The sequence below is a fragment of the Mesoplodon bidens genome (assembly GCF_964165515.1).
Source record: "Mesoplodon bidens genome assembly, chromosome: 16".
NCBI classification, from domain to species: Eukaryota; Metazoa; Chordata; class Mammalia; order Artiodactyla; family Ziphiidae; genus Mesoplodon; species Mesoplodon bidens.
Window position 1 is genome coordinate 66791970 of NC_138173.1, and position 17887 is coordinate 66809856.

The window sequence follows — 17887 nt, forward strand, 5'->3', positions numbered from 1 at the left end:
AGTCAACATCACTGGAAAAATCTTCTTAAAGCATAGTTATTGTTTGCAAAATAAGCAGCAGGCACAGGGTGAGAAATCAAGATGTACAAGACCTACCCTGACCCTCAGAGGGCATGCAGTTGGGAAGCCATACCTGAAAAATGCTACCAGGCAGCATTAGGTGAAGTAAGAAACAGAAACAAACAAATAAACAAACAAAACACAGAGTCATTAGGATAACAAACCTGGAAGTTCTTTTTAGTCCACAACTGTTTTCCAAAGTAAAGGACAGCTTTGGTAATCATGGTAATGTTACTAATGTTAGATTATGCTACTTATTTTATATTACATAATGTTGCTTATGTCAAGTAGCCAGGACGTGAATAAAATCTGCTGCTCTTTTCTGGTTTCCAAAATATCAAAAGTCAGTTTCCTTGACAGATTACAAGATATATGTCTGTTACCTTTGGATGAATCACACCCCTTGCCCAAGAAAGCAACTTACTATAAGTCTCCACTGAGAGAAAGATGCTAAGATGCCCACATCTAGGTTGACTGTACCAATTTTTCCTTTTGAAATATTGCACTGCCAGAGACAATGATCCCACTTAATTGAAAACAGATTTGCCAATTTACAAGGCCAAAACAATATTCTATAAAAAGCCTCAGTCATCCTAGTCAAACCACTGATGTTGAAATGAAAATATCATGTCTGTGTACTTCAGACATGTTTCTTACCCAGCAGTCAACGTCTCACCCCCGCTTCTACTTGGGCCAAAGGGACAATCTGTTCCCAACAGCCTGAGAAATCTTTTTGTCATTTTGCAAACTTGCAAAAAAAAAAAAAAAAAAGACACCAAGTGCTTGGCTTTGTGTGAAAAGAGAGTTTGCTGAAACTTTTCACATGTTTTTCTCTCCTTGCGTAAATTTTCAGTGTCACACTCTTTCAGGGGGTGTGGGAATTAGTCCAAGTGTCTAATTGGGTGATGCTCTCTATTGTTTTGAAAAACATTGTACAAACCTATCAGCCAACTGACTTTGTTAAACACTGGCCGTGGATACACAGACACTTTGCAAACAGAATAAGAAGAACCAAGATAAGCATCAGCCATGGGATCTTCCCTAAAAAAGGTTAACAGTTATGTTGGGAAGGCGTGATTTGTAGTCAAGGAACTATTTCCGCCATAGTACCTGAAACAGTGTTGTATAGATACATTGAGCATATCGTAAACTAAAACCAAATGAGGATAGGTAATCTGGCTTGAATTACTAAACTAATAAAGAATCAGGTCATTTCAACTCAAATTCCCATCCCCATATGGCAGATAGGAAAACTGAGGCTCTGGGATGTCTAGAGCCTTGTCCATGACCAATTGTCTAGTTTGAGGAAGCTTCCTGGTGCTTTGGTTTTCTTTACCTGTCTAAATCTTACATTCATCAGGACAAACAAACCTTTAAAACCCATAAACCTGATTCACTTCCCTTCTTTTTCTTTCAGTTTCTTTGATCGTCTTCAGCCCATATTTTCTGTACAAATCGCATGGCAACTAATCATGTTCTGCTTTTGATACCTTTTCTATTGCCTTGATGTTGCATAGTAATTCTTTCAGTGTTTAATTTTTATCTACCCTGTGAAGATAGAAATTACGTTCTTTTCATTTATTCTACAGGCTCTTGCAAGTTGCCTGGCACACAATAAATATTCAAAAGTATTTATTGTTGAACAGTCTACTTCTTTTTCTACTAATTCATGCTGAAATGTTCACACTCAGAATTCAGAATAGACCTTAGAGATGGAGTCACAGAGAAGAAAACTGAGGCCTAGAGGAAGTGAATGGCTTTCCACACTCCCTCCCCAATGGGTATCAGAGGAGAACTGAAATCTCTACCGTCTCATATTCAACCCAATGCTCTTTCTATTATTTTCAATTGTGCCAGCTATGAAATAACCCACTAAACTTGCGGGATACTTGAAATTCTCCAAATTCATTCTCTATACCCTCTGTCTTAATAAATAAATACACAGGAGATTTTTGACCAATGGACTTGTCATCAGAAATCTAGCTCTGACAACACCCATCATGAAGCTAAAGGAAGTTGTCTCTGTCCCCAAATACATCCTGGTGTCAGGGGGCTGATCCCCATGGCCGTCTGAATGCTGAGAGCTCATTGATGAGCTCAGCCAGGGGTTCATCAGAGACTCATAACTGTGGCTGGCAAAGACTTCATTCTCTTTTTCAGTAACTCTGGCCATCATCACTGCCATAACCAAGAGAGGCCAGAAGAGGCGGAACAGTCAGAGCTGGGGAATCGGCAGCCAGTGGGCCATATGGAAATGTTTGAGGATTAGGAACAGTGCCACATGTGCTCAGCTCATTCTGGGTGGGGCTTTTATCCCCCTGCAGTGAGGAGGAAATCGCCTGCAGTGACTCACTTGGGAGGAAGCAAGCAGGGCCTGAGTCAAACCGACCCCAACTCCACCACTTTCTGGAAGTGGGTAGCTGTGACCACATATGACCAATTAACCATGGAGCACATATCAAGTACCATTGCTCTAATGAAGCTGCTGTGGATGGACATGAGAGAAGTAAAGTTACCTGAAGTCAAGAAAGAACAAAGCATTTCTTCCCCATCATAATTGACCACCTACTATGAGCTAGTGCTATCCATATTTATTTCTCTTAATTCTCGCAAGAACCCTATGAGGTAAGCATTATCCTCAAGTAACAGATAAGAAACCTGAGGCTCATCAAAATAAGAATCTACGTGGAAGGTTAAAAACAAGTAGCAAGAGTGGGATTTGAACTCAGGTCTATCTCTCTGGTTCAAAGCTCATGCTTTTTCCATTCTGCTGGCAATGTGTGTACTAGTCAGTGTTCAAACAGAGAAGCAGAACCACTATGTATTGTAAATATGTATATAATAAGGAATTTGTTACAGGGATTTGACCTTGCCCAATCATGCGGCTGGTGAAATAACTTCTGTAAGGCTATTTATTGTCTTTGCATTTAATGCCAGACCTTGAAGGCCACAAGGCAGGCATTGGTGAGGAAAAATTAAGGGCAAGGGCAAGCCAGAACCCCAAACACAAGTTGGGACCCAAGAAAGATGTGCTGAAATCCATGTCAATTCTCACTGTCTCTGACCTTGATGGTGTGGGTGTCTCGCAGAAAGTGGCTCGCACCTTGCATCACAGAGCAAAAGACACACACCTGGCCCAGAAGATGGATAAGTTCAGGAAGGAACTGGGGGAGGCTGGAGCAGTTGTTAGCCCACCTATTGCCTCATGAGGACAGAGTGAGCCAGCAGGTAAGGGCTGCCCTGTGCAGCCTACCATAGGGTGCTGTCACCCTTCAACTCTTGCGTAAGAATCTCTGTTGGGTCCACACGAACTCGAAACATTCTGGAAAAAATTCTGGGAAACGTAGTTTAGCCTCCCCAAGTTAACGCATTATAAAGCCACCATAATGTTTTTTTGTAGTGACAGGGCTCTGGTGTGGTCCTAAATATCTTAACCAGGCCACATTGGAATCCAATAAACTTGACCGCCTGGTAGCCTTTCTTGGATCCTAAAATAGGTCCTGAGTCCTTTTACTTTATGTTACAACCTATCGCTTTGCTTTCCAATCCTGTTTCCAATGTCCCTGGCTCCTGTCTACTGCCTAGAATGTGGCATTTAAAAGGTCCAATTGCTCCTCTGGTACTAACCTGGTTTCTTCTCCTAAGTCTCTATTTGCTCTCCCCTCTTGGATCACAGCTGCTTTAGGCTGTTATTATTACTGTTGTTATTGTTATTGTTATTGTTAGAGGGCTTTAGTTCCCAGGAGACTTTTTTTTTTTTTTTTTTTTTGCGGTATGCGGGCCTCTCACTGTTGTGGCCTCTCCCGTTGCGGAGCACAGGCTCCGGACGCGCAGGCTCATCGGCCATGGCTCACGGGCCCAGCCACCCCGCAGCATGTGGGATCCTCCCGGACCAGGACACGAACCCGTGTCCCCTGCATCGGCAGGCGGACTCTCAACCACTGCGCCACCAGGGAAGCCCCCCAGGAGACATTTATGACCAACTTTGTATTAAGCTGTTCGCCTTCTCTTCTCAGTTCCCCAAACAGAGAAGCCCTATGAGGAGCAGAATGTAATGTCACTCCAGGGGACCAATTTGTACAGAGGAGTACAAATCCCACTTGTACCTCACAGAGGAAAGAGCTTCAGATACAGCTTTTATAAACAGACCCTTGGATCTTAGTGAGGGGATTTGAAAAGTCAAACATGCTGGGGCCATGACTATAAAAGTAAAATTACAAGGCTCAGGAACCTTTCCAGAGACAGGCTTATTTCAAACACTGCTATCTCGTAGGTGTTATTCTTAGCAGAACACGGGCTCATGTTGGCTTTCATTTCGACATCCAGCTGAGGCGAGAGTCACGCAGTAGCTTCATTAGGCTGCTGAGGAGTTCATTACAGCACAATCTCAGATTTTCCTGCAGTCTTATCATGGCCCGTGAACCCATCTCCTTCCTCTCCCTGAAGGGCTCTCGTTCATTTCTTAGTGGATTTGTTTATCCAATCAGTAAAAATGGTGCTTATACTGTGCCAGGGACTGTGCTGGGTCCAGAAAATACAAAGGCAGATAAGACAGAGACCCCACTATTAAGGACTTAGAAATAAGATAGAGAGAAGTGAATGCAACACACTTCACAGTGTGCTGTGGATGCTGCAGCAGATGTCTGGACAAGGGAACGATGGGACCCAAAACAGGAGAGAGCAATTCACTGGGCACGAAGACGGGTGTAGCGAAGCCTTCGCAGGGGAGATAGATATTAAACAATCACTGAATGATGTTTTATTGCTTATTTTTGTTTTTACTTCTTTTTTAGTTTTTTGTTTTAAATTGAAGTATAGTTGATTTACAAAGCTGTGTTACTTTCAGGTGTACAGCAAAGTTACTCAGTTATACATATATATAACAAATGCTGAATGATTTGACAACCTTACTGAATCAAACACATCTCATCCTCCAAGGCCTTTTGATTAGGAATTTGGGGTGCTGTCCTCATTCACATTACCTGTTCCTCATTATCCTCTGCTGTTCCTCTGTCTGAACTTAATAAGGTTATTTGAAAGGCAGTGCTGCAAAATACCTACGTTCAAATCCCAGCTCTGCCATTAACTACCATGTCACCCTAAGAGAGTCATTTAACCCCTGTGTGCCTTATTTCCTCAGATGAAAATGGGGATCATAAGCATACTTACCTTACAGGGTTGTTGAGAGGATGAATGGAATGTCAACGGAAAACATGTAGAATATTGTTGGTGTCTGGTCAGCATTACAGAAATGTGTATCCTTAATAAGACATTTCCTTTTTTAATTTGATGTGGAGACAAGGGCAATGTTTTAGAATGAAACTTTCTACCATCCACTCACTTCCAAGCCTGGAAGATCTCCCAGAAGCACTGTGACTTCTGACAAGTCATTTAATCTTTTGGGCCTCAGTTTACCCATCTATATACATTTAAAACTTAAAGAATACCTACTCTGTGTCCAGCAGCCTTTAAACTCTTCATAAACATTATCTCATTTTATCCTCACAATAGCTCAGCAAGGTGCACTCTGTCATTTATATTTGCAAATGAAGAAAATGAGATATAAGTGCCTGTCTCCAGAGGCCATGAGCTCAATACCTCAACTATATATAACCATGAGCTCAATACCTCCAGGAGAGGGCTAGACTTGGCCTTCAGTCTTACCACACATAGGGAGCTCTGAGCACAATGATTTATATTTACCAGCTCATTCAGTTCTCAGAATAACAGCCCCCCATATGTTGGTATTATTTTTGTCCCATTTTATAGATATGCAAACGAAGAGAGGGTAAAGCAGCAAGCTGTGTGTAACAGAGCTGATAACTCCAGGAACCCTCTTTGCTCCCAGGTCTATCTGAGTCCAACACTGGTGTCTTTCCCTACTGAGTTTGTTATGCTATTTCTCTCCAGGTGGGGATGAGGTGAGGGCGTAATCACATACACACGCATTTACAAATGATTCTGCAAATAATCCCAGGAGATTTACAGTTTTTCTGAAGGTCATTCATATATCTGTGGAAGTTTGTCACGAAGTGTTTTCATTCTTTTTACATAATTCTAACCAAGAACACTTATGAAGCTTTAACTCTGTTGACTTTGCTGGGAAAGCAGATGTTTTCGAAGTTCACACGTTTTCTCTAAGAGATGTTGACATTAGCCTTGCAGTCCCATCACCCTCAGTCCTTCCTGAATATTGCTGGTCCTCAGGTCATCTCTCCAAGATCTGAGTCCTTGAACTCAGGGAATTCTAAGGTTCTTCCTGGTCTAAATTTCTGTCTCGCAAGCTAGAGTTTCCCTCCAAATCAAATTCAGTAATTTATCACCTTAGCTCTTCCATTTTTATACCCAGAGAAGACATTCTTATACTTTTTTACCTTCGATCAGGGGTTGGCAGACTATAGCCTATAGGCCAAATCTGGCCTTCTATTTTTTTGTAAATAAAGTTTTATTGGAACACAGCTACCCTCATTGGTTGACGCATTGCCATGGCTGAGTCTCTGTGACACAGACTGCATGGCCCACAGGGCTTAAAATATTTACCATCTGGACCTTTACAGAAAGAGTTTGCTCACTAACCCCCCGTCTAAGATTATAAGCATTCGGTGGCCCAGAAATGTATCTCGCCTCCCTTTGAATGGAATTTGGGAGGCAGTGTGGTAAAATGGTTAGGACCCAAAGACTGGAATCAGACTGTTTTGAATTAAAACTACAAAACAATGCTTTGCCAATTCCACCAGCTGTGCAAACACAGAAACATCCCAGAGTTGAGTCTTTTTGGTCTGTAAAGTGGGACTTGACGGTGGAGATGCTGTGATGGTGGCTGAGGCAGATGCGGGCACTACACAAGGATATGCATGGAGCAGTTATGGCAGAAGCTGGCCCCTGAAAGTCCTTCCCTCTTTAATAGCTGTTATGATGGTAATATCGAATCATTGCTGATACAGGTCTTGAATCCACTTCCTCTTCCCTGTCACCACCAGTGCCCTTTTTCAGACACTTTTCACCATTTACCCCATCGGTCTCTTGCTCCACACCAATCCATTCTGCAGGGCAATGAGTTTCATTCCTAAAGCATAACTAGCTGTTTTACTTTGGCTTAAGAACATTTAATAGCTCTCTACTGCTTACAACAGCTTGAAAATTCCTCGGTGCCTATTTCTCTAATACATAGAAAACCCCAGCTTGCTTCTCCTGACGTTTTGCTCCTGCTCTCCTTTCTCCCATGTACAGCTCCTACTCAAGCTATACAAAGTACTCCCCACCTCAGTCCTGACACTGTCCTTGAGTAAACCCTCCTTCTCCACCTGGAGTGCCCTGCTCACCTCCCTTTGTCTTCTTTTTGAAATCTTACCCATTCAGAATGGTCCCAGTATTGGTTATATATGGAAGTAGTAGGAGATCAATGCTTGAAATTCAGTAAAAACTTTAAGTTTTTTTAAACTTCTTATTTTATATTGGAGTATGGTCAATTAACAATGTTGTGATAGTTTCGGGCATACAGCAAAGTGATTCAGTTATGCATATACATGTATCTATTCTTTTTCAAGTTCTTTTCCCATTTAGTCTGTTACAGAATATTGAGCAGAGTTCCAGGTGCTATACAGTAGGTCCTTGTTGGTTATCCATTTTAAGTATAGCAGCGTGTACATGTCAATACCAAACTCCCTACCTAAAAAAACTAAAAACTAATAATTCAAAAAGAGTCATGTACCACAATGTTCATTGTAGCTCTATTTACAAGAGCCAGGACATGGAAGCAACCAAAGTGTCCATCGACAGATGAATGGATAAAGAAGATGTGGCACATATATACAATGGAATATTACTCAGCCATAAAAAGAAACGAAATTGAGTTGTTTGTAGTGAGGTGGATAGACCTAGAGTCTGTCATACAGAGTGAAGTAAGTCAGAAAGAGAAAAACAAACACCGTATGCTAACACATACATATGGAATCTAAAAAAAAAAAAATGGTCATGAAGAACCTAGGGGCAGGACAGGAATAAAGACCCAGACCTACTAGAAAATGGACTTGAGGACATGGGGAGGGGGAAGGGTAAGCTGGGACAAAGTGAGAGAGAGGCATGGACATATATACACTACCAAATGTAAAATAGAGAGCTAGTGGGAAGCAGCCGCAGAGCACAGGGAGATCAGCTCGGTGCTTTGTGACAACCTAGAGGGGTGGGATAGGGACGGTGGGAAGGAGGGAGACACAAGAGGGAGGAGATATAGGGATATATGTATATGTATAGCTGATTCACTTTGTTATACAGCAGAAACTAACACACCATTGTAAAGCAATTATACTCCAATAAAGATGTTAAAAATAAAATAAATAAGTAAAAGAGGACAATTGAAATTTTTAAAAAAGTTTACATACAGTTGGTGTATAATAAATGCTTTCTAAATAAAATTTAAGAAAATAAAAAAATTATCCTAAAATTCAGGGATCCAGAATTCCTCAGGAATCTCCTCATAGGTGAAAACCATAATCATCGTAGGTTTTTCCACTAAGTTTTCATGATTCTCTCAAAGTGGGCACACTGCCTTTTTTCCTTTCCGGAAGTTCTTCCCACTGCCGGAACTCCTTCCCTCCCCAAAGCCCTGCACTGTGGTGTGGAAAGCGCTGCTCCTGCTGCAGAATGGTGGGGGCGGGTAGCATGTTTCTTGCAGCAAAGACAAAGACTAAATTGTTTATTGCCTCTCCTCAGAATAAGATGATGCAAGAAAAAGATGAGACAAGATGGGCCTATGTGCTTAGCAGATGGGCATCTGGACAAATGAAGGAGAATAATCTTCTGTTGGACAATTAAAATAGGGGGAACGGGTCAAAAGATGCAGAGACCCCTCCCTCCTTGTCTGAGTCTCGAACTTTCCTCTTCTTTTACTTATCAGAGAAAGGTCTGTACTTTGGAGCTAGTAAATCTGCTTGGCAGGTAATCACTACCCATCCACCAGCTGCTGCCTTGGCAAAAGGCGCATCGCCATCGCCATGGTAACACAGAGGCAGCAAAAGGCGAACAGGCCTGGCCCCGGGCCAAGGTAACCCTATGGCACCGGGCTTTGTTAATAGAAAGAGAAAAGCAGGCCAGAGCCACTTGCCTCTGCCTTTGCCAATAAAGGCTGGACAGGAGCAGAGTGCAGGGCTAATTAACTGGCCTGACCAGCTGTTGGCTGCCGCTTGCCAAATCCGACAAGTGGCCCGGGTTTTCTCTGTCCCTAACCCTCGTCATCTTCCAGGGAGGCTGGGCCCTGGGGAAACAAGGGCCTTTTCTTGGTGATGTCATCTGAGTATTTGTAGAATTCCCTCTTTGTGGGAAAGTTCTCTGACAAAATATAAAGGGATTTAACTTCCCTCGGAAGACTCCTTGGCCTTTTGAATTTTGAAGAAAGATTTTTCTAGATGAGAAAGGAGTGTGGAGTTATGGAGGAAGTGGGGTGGTGAGGAGGATGGGTCATCCATATTTCAAGCCATGCCTAATCTGAAGCAGCTTTCAGGGAGGGACATTTAACATTACAAAATCCCTCATCAGGTGAAATAAGGCAAGGACTGTCTTCAATTAGGAAAAATGGATTACCTTGGAAAGACCAGTCGTGAAGGAAAGGGAGCTAACACATTGAGTGTCTAGTAAATGACAGATGGCTTATGTGTACAAAATGCCTGCAAGATAGGTTCTGTTATCACAACTGTACAGATGAGGAAACTAAGTGTGCAAGAAGCTTGCCAAGGTCACACAGCTGACCTTGTAGCAAGGTACTATTCTATGGATGAGCTGAGATTAAAGCCCAGATCGGTCCCAAGCACATATCCTTTCTTTCAGTCCACACTACATTAACCACAATTATTCTCACAGTATTATTGATAGCCCAAAGAATATCTGGTTTCATAGGAATAAATAATATGATAAAAGATTTCTTTTAATTCATCAATATGTGCATAGTAAAAGCTTTACAAAGATAAACAATTTGGCTGTCCATGGCCTTTATTTAAGGTAATAATAATCCCTACATTAAGGCCCATGCATTTTATGTACATTATCATTATGCTCCAAAATAGGGATTCTAACCTCATTTTATGAATGAAGCAACAAAGGCTTGAATTGCCTAGGGGGAGCAAGTGAAAAAAAAAATTGTATGATAACAGGGTTGATCAAACTGGAAAATCTGGGACACTTGGTGGGTATATATGTCTGTAGCCTTGAAGTCTTAACAAACAGGTATCAGGAGTAAAGCTAGGAGGGAAAGGCAGGGTTCCTGTGATTGAGGGATGGAGGTGGGACATGAAGAAGGGCAGAGCAAAATCTAAGACAGGTTGTCTTGTTACCCCAGAAGCACCATCTCCATCCAGGAAACTGGCAGGTCTGATCTCTCTGAAACTGGCTCATTTTTTTTCCCCAAAGAGAAATAGCACTTCCAGGGGGAAAGAATCAGAGCAGAATAGAGAAAGAGTTCATGACCAAAAGAGAGTGATATTCTGGTGCTTTCATGGCCTCTGCTTGAAGCATTTACAGCCAGAACCATGGAATGTCAGAATCGAGGAAAGGAAGGAAAAGATTAGCATTCATCACACCAGTCACTCTATTTTCCTTTTTTCATTTAATGCTATGCTCTCTGTAAAATAGATATTTCCATGTCATATATGATAAACTAAGATGCAGAAAATAGTGAGTTAACTTACTTAAAGAAGAAATGGACCAAGAGGACACACCTTATCTTCTTTAGTCATTGTTCTTTCTGGCTTTCCAGGATCCACATATACATCTCATATAGTTCCAAGTCAGGAATGCGGCCCAGTGAAACTGAGCATGAATTAACCTGGGCACAGGAAGCCAGAAGTCTAGGAAAACAGGGTCCCAAGAAAGGATGCTGAGCTGTAAAGTAAAGAAGGCTGTACCTTATATGGTTCAAAGTTAAGAGTGGATTTAGGAAATTAGATAACACTGAGTCAGGAAAAAGGCAAATATAGAGATGTGGTAAGAGACAACACATAAAACCATAAATGAGTTGTGAAGTAGATATTAAAGATAAGATTCTCAAAATGGATTGGCAGGGTGCAAGAGAGTTGCTGTAGAAGAAGATCTGGAGCAGCAGCCAGACTCAGGGTTGGCTTTCAGCTTTATGATTTTAACACTTAGGCATTTCCCAACTGTCAGGCTTTATGTATATAACCTCACAGAATCCTCCCAGGAACCCACTGAAATAGTCATGATTATTTATCTCTATTTAAAGATAAGAAACTGAGGCAAAGGGAGGTTACATAACTTGTCCATGCTCCCTGTATCTATCGTTGTATAACGAATTATCTCCAGATTTAGAGACTGAAAATGATACATATTTATTATCTCATATTTCCTTGGGTCAGGAATCAGGATATGGCATATCTGGGTTTTCTGCTTCACAGTCTCCCATAAGGCAGCAATCAAGGTGTCCTCTATGAATGGGATCTCATCTGAAGACTTGACTGGGAACAGATCTATTTCTAGGCTAATTCACATAACTATTGGCAGAATTCCGTTCCCCACTGTACAACACAAGCTGTTGTCTAGAGGTCAGCCTTATTTCTCCTACATGGCAACTTGCTGACGTCAAAGCCAGCAACAGAGAAAGTTTGCTAAGAAGATGGATATCACAATAGTTTGTAACCTAATAACCAAACTGATAACTGTACAGTGTTGCCATATTCTACTGCTTAGAAGCAAGCTAAGGGAAGGGGATTACACAAATCTATGACTACCAGGAAGTGGGATCAATTGGGAACATCTTAGAGGTTGCCTGCCCCACCTCGCCAGCTAACAAGGAGCAAAGGTAAAAGTTGAACTCAGGTGTTCTTTCTCTACAGTCCATGATCTTTTTTTTTTTTTTACTTTTATTTATTTTTAAAGTTTTAAAAATTAAAAAAATTTTTTTTTTCATGGAAAGGCATTTTATTTTAAATAAAGCGGTCCATCCTCTTAACCACCATTCTCTTACAGCTACTCAGCCATGTGACCCAGGGCTAATTACTTTACCTTTTCAAATCTCCATTGTCCTTTTCTATAGAATATCCATTCATAATATTTGCATTTCAAGATTGTTGTTGGGATCAAATATAATGCACATAAAAAGCCTAATACATTCACATTTCCTAGTGTGTCAAAGGGTACTCAAACTGAAGTGGTGGTTAATACAGATATTGTTATTTAATCAGAATAATTCAGCATAATTTGGAGGATAAGGGGGGACTACCAAGGTCCCATTGTATAGCACAGAGGCTATACTGACCTGTGCTGAGTCATCCTTGGTGTTTGGATTTTCCTTCTGCTTAGAAGCCCCATTTAATTTTCAACATTTCCACTCCCCCCATTGCAGTGGGACTGATGTTCCCTTCATCATAGAATTGCCTCTGGGACTGAGATGGACCAAAGCCTTCATGTGTGGTCTATCAATGGTCTATTGGTAGAAAGTCAAGGCAGACCCTGAAATATTCCAGAACACTCTTTCAAACTAATATTCTCACCTGTCCTTTTTCTCTGCCTTTCTTCCTTTCATCTTATTGCCTCACAAAGTTGTAGGAAGCTAATGTACGTCCCTGCCTGTCTTCTGATCTACTTTAAAGCTGTTTCCCCACAGCATGACTGAGGCATATCTCTTATCCTGGACAAAGGTCCTGGATAAAGCTCCGTTCATGTAGAAGCTTCTGTCACTCAGCACTTGGCTGCAGAGATTGTTTCTCTAGAGTGGAAACAATGTAAGGCACAAGTTGGTGTTCACTATTTCCCTGTTGTGCCAGGTATCCTCACTCTTCTGTTAAAGAGGGATAAAAGAAGAAAATCTCTAGGCTATAGAGAATAGCATTCTATGAGGGTCTTACAAATCTAGACTGATTGATCTTACCTTGACTAGTCTTAGTTTTATACAACCTCTAGAACTTCCTCAGTGATGACTCTTCTAGCCCACATTCTTGACATTGTTATCTGAACCCACCCCCAATACATCCTGGGATCCAGGTGACAAAACCTGAGAAATACTGTTTTTGGTCACTGCATTGGGAATTGGGACAGTAGAATTAAAAAATGAAAGCATACAACTATAGGGCTCCATCAGGTATGTTTTAGCTTAACTTCTATCTCATGCTTAATAGTGGCAAGAGACCTGGATTCCAGTCCTGGTTCTTAAACCATCATTGTGTGGTTTTGAATAAACTCTTCCCTCACCAGGAATCAATTCCTTCAGCATCAAATAGAAAGCTTTAATCATACTCTCTAAGCATCCTGGGACTGGATTGTGAGATCACTTCTTTCTTTGCATCTGTCATTGAGTTTTCTGTGTAAAATGCAACTTGAGGAAAATTCTGTGTGAATCTGTACTCCAAGCTATCCTAAATATGGCAAAGCAAATCTATTTCCTGTTAAGTTTCCTTGGAAGCACAAAAAAGCAGAGATTGTGACTTCTCAGTTAAGTACATTTTTTTCCCCCAGACCTACTTGAGGGAGGATGGGATGGGAACACTGTGTCAGACAAAATTAAAACGTACCACACAAGTGGAGCCCTCGGCTAATCCAAACAGACTGACGGGGGTGGATGGTCAAAGTCTGAATAATTTTAATGCAGGCATGAAGATAGGCCACACAGTTAGATCCGAATTTAAATAACCTCACTTCACATGTTGCATTTTAAAGCCCCCTCACAAGCACTCAAAAAGCTTCCAAATGTTTCATTTTGAGAAGCAGATGCCACTGGATGTAGACCATTCCTCTATTGTCTTCTCCTTTCTGCCTTCCCCAGGGTTAACTGCTTGTTCTCCAGGACTGAGAATTCTGGAAGATGGGGATTCCTCTGAAGAGACAGTAAGTGTCTCACTGTTTTGGCCTGAATCTCATATGATATGGGCTTGGTAAGTGACATGTTCATGGGATTATCTGAGACAGTGTCCCAAGTACAGGCCAGAAGATGCAGGTGTTTGTCAGCAGCTACGTGAGGCACAACCCGATTGGCCAAAACTCATTGAGCATCTCCTCGATGCCAAGAACCATTCTAGGTACCAGGAATAAAGTGGTGAGCCAAACAGTGTAGTCCCTGTCTTCCTGGAACTTATTGTCTTTTAAGTGTAGTCAGAGGAAAGATTTAAATTACCAATGAAGAAAATAAATTGGTGTCAATTAGCTTGTCCAAAGGGTGAGGTAAGATCATAAGGGGACAAAGAGTTCAAAGGTTCAAAGTGAGTGGGTTGATGTGAGGTGGAAAGCAATATAGGTAGAACAAGCTGCTCAGAAAGAAGCAGGATATGGAAGAAGGTGAGAAGAATGGAGGCCCACTTCTTGTGGAGCAAACTGAGTAATAAAGGTCAGATTGTTTAGCTTTAAAGAACTCTTTTGGATAGGAGACTAGACAGTCAATAAAGACCTCCTTCTTGCTTTGTCTTTTATTCTGCCAAACCAGATATCCTTTAATCTTAAAATTATGTATTTTGAATATTTTCATTTGATATATTCATATGTATCCTCCTTCTTTCGTGTCCTTTGTTACTCTTCTCCAAATACATAGTTCAAATGAATGCCAAGATATTTGTTTAGCTCCTAAAATGTGTTCCAAGTCACCTTGTGACTATATTTTCACAGGTAGTGTAGTTCTAGGTATTATTTTTATGAAGGACTTCTGTAAATCAGAATATAACTAGAGGGGAGTGAGTAAGATAAAGGATGACTTAGGAATTACTGTCATCTCAAGAAACTTTAATGGAGCCAAGGATAGTGCAACAGGAAAAGAAAAGGTTTGGATATTTGAAGGCAGCATAGCAACTGCCTTCAAATCACTGATGAGATGAAATGTGAATAAGGAATTAAGCATGTGTGACGATGAATGCTGGGGAATTATAAGGAGAAAGCTATGGACTCAATCTGATGAAGAATGCATATATAGAAAGAGATGTGCAATACTGCTGTGAGTTTTCTAAGGAGGTATTATGCATATGCATAAGCATAGGGTGGGGAATAATGTGATAGGTGCCTCCTGCAGGACACATTGTGATGGACCACGCACATCTCCCTTTAATGAGAACTTGCAACCCCCGCTGTAAGTCCTTCCAGGGATTGTCTGAGTTCTAGAAAGCTACCTCACCCAAAGTCATGCCCCTTCTCAGGACAACCCAGATTCAGTGACGGATCATTGGGAGTATAAAGGCCTGATCCAACTTTAAAAAAGTCTGGAAGGCCAGTGCCTGTTCTTTAACATGGCTTCTACTAAGAATAATAGCAAAATAATAACAAGAAGAAACATAAGGATTATAATAATAGCTTCCATGTAGGGGGTCCCTATTACATGCCAAGCACTAGCTAAGCATTTGACAACACTTAATTCTCCTGACAACTCCTGTGATGTATTATTATTTTACAAATTATGTATTTTACAAATGTGACAACTCAGGCTTCGACTAATTAAATTACTTGTCCAAAGCTAACAAGTGAAAACAAAACATTTGTTGAATCGATGTATAAATTCCATAACCCTGATAGTTCAACCTGTTGTAGAGTCAATTCTTCAGATAAAGACTTGATTTATCTGAATTAATTAACTAAAATTAATTAATTCAGGTAAATGCTTGATTTGGAATAGAATTTTGGAAATTAAAGCAATGATCTGGTTTTTTTTTAGACAGATAATGTTGAAAATTGGTAAAAAAATCAGAAAATCTAAGATACAGTCCCTCTCCTGCCATCAATGGTGGCAAAAAAATGTGTGGAATTTCCTCTTTCGCTGCATTACAGTAAAGTAATCTCTATGGATTTTTGGGGGGTATCTGAAAAACAGTAGTGTCCGAACATTGCTGTCAGGCAGGAAATAATGAATAAGCCTCCTAAGTGAAGTAAAAAGGGATAATTCTTCATCCTGGTTTGATCAAAACCAGCATTGTGAAAATGAGTTTAAAAATATGCTTTAGGTACATCTTCTGACCAAGCCAGTTTTCTACTTCAATGAAATTAATTGAAAATTCTTCTACACACCATCCGCACCCTCTGCCTCCTAAGTCCCTATGCAGACAGAGACGTAAATGGGGATTCCCAGCTGTGTGAATGAGAAGCACTGGACCCAATGCCCGGAATCTGGGTTGGCTGTGGCCTGGTGGGCAAGTCTTTTCCCCTCTGTGGGCTCCAGTTCCTCCTTTTGAATCAGGCAACAACAACCAACCTGATCCCCAAGGCTTCTTTCAGCCACACATTCTTTGATTCTGAATCACAATAGACGTTACCACCAAGTCTTCAAAAATACATTTTTTTGCTCTAGAAAATTCTTACAGTATTGAGAGTGCAGCCAGACAAAACCAATATACTCATTCATTCATTCATTTTTTTCAGCAAGTGCTTCTTGAATGACTGCTATGCTCAATGTGTTGACATAGGTAGGCTCAGGGGCTGACACAGTGAAAAAAATTAAACAAATCCTGTCCTCATGAAGCCTCAGCTGTGCTAGAAGAAGATGGACAATAGGCAAGGAAACAAGTAAAATAAAAACTGTGTCAGGTAATGAAAAGTGAAATAAAACAGGGAAATAGAGCGGACAGCATGGAATGTTGACCTGAAACAAATAGACTGTCAGGTTTATTCGGGATCAACAGAGAATTGCAATTCAGGATCTGCAACTATGGTGAACAACATGCAAGTCCCCTGATGGCAAGGGAAGGAGACCTCTCTTATAGATAGTAAAAGGAAGTTGGGAGGGCTATCATAAGCACAGACTCCATGGCTGTTGATTGGCTGAGGCCTTGCCAGGAAAGAAGAGGAGTCTTTCTTCTTCCTGTCTGGCTCTGCTATCATCGCTGGGTATAAGAGCTCCCCCTTCTGGTCTCTGATTGTATGTAGTGGAGGTTTCCTCTTATTTTATTATTATTATTATTATTATTTTTTTTTTTTAACAGGAGGTAAGAAGAGGTTGATTTAACAGACTGGTCATGGAAGACCAGGCATTATATAAGAGACAGTAGAGGCAAGGGAGAGAATAAGCTAAAATGACATCTGGGGGAAAGAGCTTGCCAAGCAGAGGGAATGCAATGCAAGGATCCTGAGGCAGAAGCAACTTGGTGAAGTCAAGGAAAGCAAGACCACTGTGGCTGCAGCAATTTGAGGAAGAGGTGGCATGACCTGACTTAGTTGTTCCTCTCACTGTTCCATTGAAAAGAGATTGAAATGAGGCCAGGGTAAATGCAAGGTGGTGGGGTTAGCAGTCCTTCTATAAAAGACTGCATTGTGGAGGTGACTACCTCATAAATGGTGTGCCTGGGTGCTCACCATCCAAGGTGAGTCTGCAGAGTTTATCCTTGGGTATGACACAATCACCTGCTGTACTTCTCCAGAGATTTGATCATGGCTTATTGTAAAACACATGGGATTTTAAAAACACTAAGAGATAAAGTGTAAGTCATTCATAAATTCCTCCTTAACTTTGGAGCATGGAAAACCTTTCTGCTTATATACCACAAACAGGAAGCTGATATGCTTAGTTTATAAAAGACTAAAACATTGAGGGGCAAAGAACCAAAAACTTGATAGAAAAATGAGGGAAGAAGCATGAATAGACAAATCATAGACAATATATAAAAATATTCCTTCAGTACATGAAAAAAGGCTCAATTTGACTCAAAGCAAATACTAAGATACAATTTTCACCTATCAGATTGGCAAAAGTTAAAAATCATAACACCATATTTCATTTTCAAGGCTTCTGAGAAATAGGTACTCTCATACATTGCAGATGCAAATGCAAACTGATGCAAATATTTTGGAAAGGAATTTGGCAAACACTAACAAAATTATGTGTATACTTACCTTTTGACCCATCAAACCTGCAATTAGG